A 6,740-nucleotide genomic window follows, 5' to 3' on the forward strand; every position below is an offset into this window, starting at 1 on the left:
ATGGAAAAGGGGTCTCATCAGTTGTAACATGTTTATATTGACAACATTTTTTTGAGTTTTTGTATTATTTTGTATTTCTGCTGCTTAGAAAGCTATTTACATTAACCAAGAATCCAATGGAAAGTTCTGAAAATTCTATCAGGTACAAACTGCGAAGTCAGATCGATATGAAGTTAGTTATAAGGGCATTTGCAGATGCATTCCGAATTTCCCCAATTGCAGCTTTAGAGGTCAAAGGTCAAATTCTGTTGACCTCAGTGTCATGGCCATGTGACTGGTAGATGGAGAATATAATGTAAGCTTGCTTTGCAATGATTTATGACTTCATGATATTCTATGTTGGTTACCCTCTTTTATACTGTATCTATGTGTTAAAGCTTCAGCGGGTAGAAATGGAGAAAATATGATTAAAACAAGTTATTTTTATAAAACGGTCACTATATCCTGACAATAGTACATGAGACAGGTAATCTGAAAAAAATCATGTGCCTCTGTGTCCTCTGTGTCCTCCGGTGCTCCTAACGCTCCATCTGTTGATTTCAGTTTAAGTAGCAAAGATTTAATGTGCTAAGTAGAGCTTGTTGGGGCCATACACAGCCTGGAAGTCAAGCAAACTTTATGGGCTGTATATTAATGCAAGTTGGTTTGTTTATGTCAGTGTTTGATTTTATTTCTTCTGTATTGCAATATTATGTCTTGATAAGTCATTCAGTGATTGGTAAAAATTCCAAACGTTACGATTTCATTATTTTTAGATTAAATATTGTTAGAAGGGAGTTTCGTTGTATGATAATGTAATTTTTAGGAGCCCGGGGCTGCTGAACTGCTGGTGGATTTGCGAAATATATCTGGTATCAATCATGTGCAATGTTAATGCTCTGAAGAAAAAGGATCATTAGGGAAAGAATTTGTTACAGATTGTTTTAACCAAGATTCTTCATTTATATGCATGCTGTGAACAGCAAAGTTTGTGACCAAATAGCAGTGCTATGTGTGCTGCGAAAGTGAAATGGTAGCCTCTGGAAACAGTGCACAAACAAGGCTAATGGTAAAACTAGAGCGCCATGTCAGACCGAGGAGCACACTCCAGTGCACAGCACAGGAGACGAAGGGAGATGAAGCATTTTTTATCCTCACTCTCAGTCCTTTGTGCCCAGCTGGAAGGATGGGAAAATGAGGACAGGAGGAGGAGAACGTGCAGAAAATTAGGATTTTACCCTCCACACCATTAACTCTTATTGTCACCATGGTTTCATGGCTAATAGCTAGTTCACACATACAAGACTTTCAATGTCGTCAGATCGCTGTACTGTTCAAACTACACAACTTGCTGTCTTGTAATTGGGAGTCTTTAAGTCGTGGTTTTCACACTACATAACTGACCGGCGACAGGTGGTTACACACTACAAGATCTTTCACCATGAGGAATCCCCGATGAGGCCTCCAAACTACGTTTTGTAACGAAAACACATGCGACAAATACACAGTAAATGACGTGATAATCTTACGCGAGACACATTGCTGATGTTGTCGTTGGCTTATGTGTTCACAAAATCCCCTGTTTCCACCAGTTTCCTTACTCTTTTTTTACTATTTATTCCTCTAGGTGCAACAACAACTTTGCTTCGTGTTGCAAATGCAACACATGCAGTAAGTTCCTATTGTTAAAGGTGACCCCTTCTCCCCCAGGTTTAACCTCAACCCCTGTCTCATTGGCTGTAGCTCGTGGCCGGAGTCCTCGACAGTTCCAGATATTTAGCGCGCTCGATATCTGGAATGTGTCTGCGAAGTGAGAGCTGTGTCTGTATACTCGGCACAATGTCAAACGCGTTTCCAGTGGGTGTTGGCCTCCTGTTTCATTTCACCGATCCTGTTTGTGATTTTCATGGACAGGATCTCAAGGTGCAGCCGGGGGGGAGGAGAGTGTCCGGTTTGGGGACCTCAGAATTGCGTCTCTGCTCTTTGCAGATGATGTCGTTCTGTTGGCTTCATCAGACCGTGACCTTCAGCACGCACTGGGGCGGTTTGCAGCCGAGTGTGAAGCGGTCGGGATGAGAGTCAATACCTCCAAGTCTGAGGCCATGGTTCTCTACTGGAAAACAGTGCGCCCTCCAGGTTAAGTATCTTGGGGTCTTGTTCACGAGTGAGGGTAAAATGGAATGGGAGATGGACAGACGGTGCCAGAAGGCAAAGCTCTCAATTTATCAGTCCATCTACGTTCCAACCCTCACCTATATGGTCACAAGCTTTAGGTAGTGACCGAAAGAATGAGATCGTGGATCAGGCATCCGGAGGAAGCTCGGTATAGAGCCGCTGCTCCTTCGCATCGAAAAGGGCCAGCTGAGGTGGTTCAGGCATCTGATCAGGATGCCTCCTGGACGTCTCCATTTGGAGTTTTTCCGGGCACGTCCAACTGGTACGAGGCCCCGGGGTAGACCCAGAACACGCTGGAGAGATTATATCTCTCGTCTGGCCTGGGAACGCCTCGGGGTCCCCCAGGAAGGGCTGAAATATTGCTGGGAAGAGGGACGTCTGGAATTCCCTGCTAAGCCTGCTGCCCCTGCGACATGGCCCCAGATAAGTGGAAGTGGATGGATGGATGGATGGACGGATGGATGGATGGATGGATGGATGGATATCTCAATCTAGACCAAAGTGGTGGACCGACTGACACTGCCATCCCTAAAGCCACACCGATAGAGTGGCTATAAAGAAATCTAATTATTCAAAGTTTTTCTCAAGATGACTAATGTCAGGATTTCTATCATTGTTCCTGTGATAATCATGCTGCAAGATTATGAACCACATTCATATCGTCCTTACACACAAATTTACACTTTACACAATAAATTGTGTAATACCCTGCATCTCGTGTGTATCCCTGTATGATGGTGTTTCCCATATGCTTCCTCCCGAGTGTGTGATTTAGAATGAACTAGTATCCTTTCAGGTGCTGGTGGGTGTGTGGGTAGGATGATGTGATGGCCCATCCAGATGTGGATGTCTGATAGTGGATCTGTGAGGTGGAACAGATGGCCCCTACTCCACTGTGGGCCTGCCCTGGATTATGTGGGGAAGTGACATAAGAGCCAGCCAATGGGTTTGGGGGTTTATTTGTGCCAGTAGTAGTGTAGTGAAGGATTCACATCTGCCAGGATTGTGGAGGGTTGCAGGGGGCTGGAGTGTGATGCTCTTGTTTTTATGATGCTCTTTCTTTGCGATATGTAGGCTAGTGGCAAAGGGCAGGGTTGAATTTTTAAAGAAAGGTCATAAAGGATCATTTCAGGGATTTCATTAAAAAACAATATAACAAATGTGAGTTTGAAGAAGCCTGTTTAAAGCTGACACAATTTAGCAATGAATGATCCTTAGGGAGGATGCAAGGAGACATGTTTTGTGTAATAACAGCAAAGTTCCATGATATAACAACGTTGTTATAACAAGAGAGAGCTCCTGTCCCTCCCAGCTCATTGTGGTTGGAGAGATTACACCATGTTGTCTGAATGGATTAGTGTTCCCACTGCATTTAGCAGAGCTGATAAACTGCAGCGATGAAGCCAGGCCAGTAATTACACATGCAGATTTAAAAATATTGTTTCATCAGAAAAAGCAGATCGTACTGTGGTGATGTTTTTTTTTTGGCAGCAGACAGTACATTAAGATACTGTCACACTAGAGAGTTACAGAGCTATGGTAAATTAAAATTATGTTTGTTTTTTTTCTATGAAATTTCCATTGAGAGGTGTTATGCTGTTGGAAAAAAATACAGAAATACTTGCTATACGCTACATCCTGAATACGATGTGTGACCACTACCGCAAACGCAATGCAGTAGCTACTATTGAGGTCCCCGAGGTCTGAAAATCCCCCGGATACAGCCCTGGTTGTTGCAAATGTTGTGCAAGGTTAAACTTTTTTTTGCCGGACTATTCTTCATTGGCAACCCAGCTGCCCCAATCAAATGAATGAGGGGGCTTTGTTGTTGTTTTTTTTCACACAGTCCTGTTGTCTGATAGAAAACACCCTTTTCTTGTTTTGTTATTTAACCAGGTAAAAGTCTTGTTGAGATATAAATCCTGTCTTCAAGAGAGACCTGGCCAAGAAGGCAGCATAAAAATGATGTTATAACAATAAGTACAATCAACCTTAAACAGACTAACTGTCACACACTACAAAATCATATAGACCATAGTTGCTTTTCATTGTCATTGGTCCAAGTTTACATCCTGTCAGCTGCATTAACAAACACTGCAACAGGAAATACAAAGGGGCCTTTAGAATTTCAAGTTTGAAATGGTCAAATGGCTTCTCCTACCACTGCTATGATGAAACCTTCTTCTCTTCTCCTCCATATGACACTCTGGTGGAGGCAGCAGCACTGCTAGCCTGGTAGATATCTCAGAGGGGATGTCAAGGCACCACCTAAAGCTCAACCTGGACAAGACTGGACAAGACTGGACTTCGATGTGTTTCTTCAGGGGAGAGGATGTCCACGTCGAGGCTTGACCATCACTATTGACAATACTGTGATGATACCGATATATCATAATCATTTGAATTGTGTTTTTATGCAAATAACCACTATAGATGACAATAGCAAAGTACAGTACAGTACTGTGTACAGTACCATCCCTCCCCCCAAACATAGGGCTCCCACGGAAGCTACGGTGTGATTTGAACACTGCAATTTACCATGTATATGATATTTTTTATGTAAAATATATCGAACATTGAATGACATCAGATCTAGCCCTGCAGTGCCAAGAGATGTGCAGAAAAGGGAACCCCCTTAACCAGCTGGTCCTGAGGCTGAGTTCACCAACCTGCTCCACTAACACACCAAGGCCTCAGGAACAGAACATACCACCAATTAGACTAAATTACAACACAGTTAAGACTGAGCTACATCACCTGTTGGCAAGCACAGACAAAGGCACAGAGCAAAATGCAGTGCTATCTGGCTCTAAATCGACAGTACACCATAGCAGACTATCTGAGCATGGTTACTGATTTACATTTAAGAAGAACCTTGACAAAGTACAGACTGAGTGAGCACAGCCTCGCCATTGAACAGGGGCGACACAGGAAGACCTGGCTCCCTGTAGAGCAACGGCTGTGCTCTCACTGCAGCCTGAGTGAGCCTGAAACAGAGCTACACTTCCTCACCAAATGTGAGAAATATAAAAACATTAGGAAAATACATTTACAAAAAGATTGATTTAAGAACTAAAGGTTTTCTATAACTCTCAGATGAAGAGAAATGATCCGTCCTACTGGGGGAGGACACTAGGAGCTGTGAGCTGGTAGCAGTCTATGTTGCTGCCTGCCATAAACTGATGTCTGCACCTTGTTGTGCTTTGATTGTTTGTTAGTTTGCTTTGTTTCCTGTTGATATCGTTGTTCCAACAAATTTTGACTTGAGGAGCGTTATGATTTCTATTTTATTTTATTTTATTGATGTTAAAGTAAATGTAACTATTGTACATTTTCATCATTTGAATATGCTTTGGCAATATATACAGTGTTACGTCATGCCAATAAAGCCATTTGAATTGAATTGAGTTGAATCTAAAATGTTATTCCTTCACTTAGTGCATATATTTAAAAAGTGTCAGATACAATTTCTGAGTTGCAGGAAGTGAAGAAAGTTTAAAGTTTCAGACCCTGCAGGTATCACACAGTGGAGATGCTGTGAGCAGATCTAAGTACAACAGCGCCCCTCTGTGGAACAAACAACAACATGTATTTGTCTACTTCTGCCTGCCGGAAGTGCTCATGTGGTGTTTACGGTCTCAGTTTTTTTTTGTCCAGTGCCTGTCCAAGAGTTAAATCATTCACATGATAACTTCCCAGAATAAAGTTAAATAGCCTACTGTTGCTTCTGTTTAATATGCTCACCTCTATCAGCTAGGGGGGGAAAAAAATGTTTTAACTGTCGGATAAGTATCTCAACAAAATACTACGTAACTCTATTTTAACTTTTGTAAATATCAACAATACATTACATTGCAATGTTTTCAGCTGATGCAGTTCTTTGTACCAGATAAAGCAGTTTCTAGATTGTATGTTATTGTATTGTGGAGACAGAGCAACAGTTCCTGCTACAATGTAGCACATATGAAGAAATTAGGAAACATTCTTTACAAAAATTAAATGTAAACTCCAAGATTTTGATTCCATCTCTGACCAAAATAAAATCTACTTGGAGAAAATAGTGTCATCGCCATAGAAGCTGCAGGATATGTCAGTGCATGTCACAGCCTAAGAGACAACCACAACAACAACAACACATAATAGATGTAACTCACACTCTACCTTTTATTTACTCCTCTACTTTTTTTTTTTTTTTTTTTTTACATTTATCCTTTGATATTGCAATATATTGTTAATCATTGTTTTTTATTTGTTTGTTTGTTTTATTGACACAACAATCATTTATGACTTATATATTGTTTTCTTCCATTTACATGCATGTTCTTTTTAAATATCTATATATTGTAATTTCTTAATGCATTGTATATATGTATATATATGTTTTTGTTTTTATTTTGTTCTTTTTTTATTTTTATTTATTATTGAATTGACGCTTTGGCAATATTGTTCACCTGATAGCCATGATCAATAAAGCAAATTGAATTGATTGTAACGTAAAACATATAACATAACAGAAATAACCGTTTTTCACGGTTTGACCTGAACACCGCACGAGAGGAACAGTTTGTTTTCGTCACATGACCGGA

The sequence above is a fragment of the Sebastes umbrosus genome, chromosome 6, assembly GCF_015220745.1.
Source record: "Sebastes umbrosus isolate fSebUmb1 chromosome 6, fSebUmb1.pri, whole genome shotgun sequence".
NCBI classification, from domain to species: Eukaryota; Metazoa; Chordata; class Actinopteri; order Perciformes; family Sebastidae; genus Sebastes; species Sebastes umbrosus.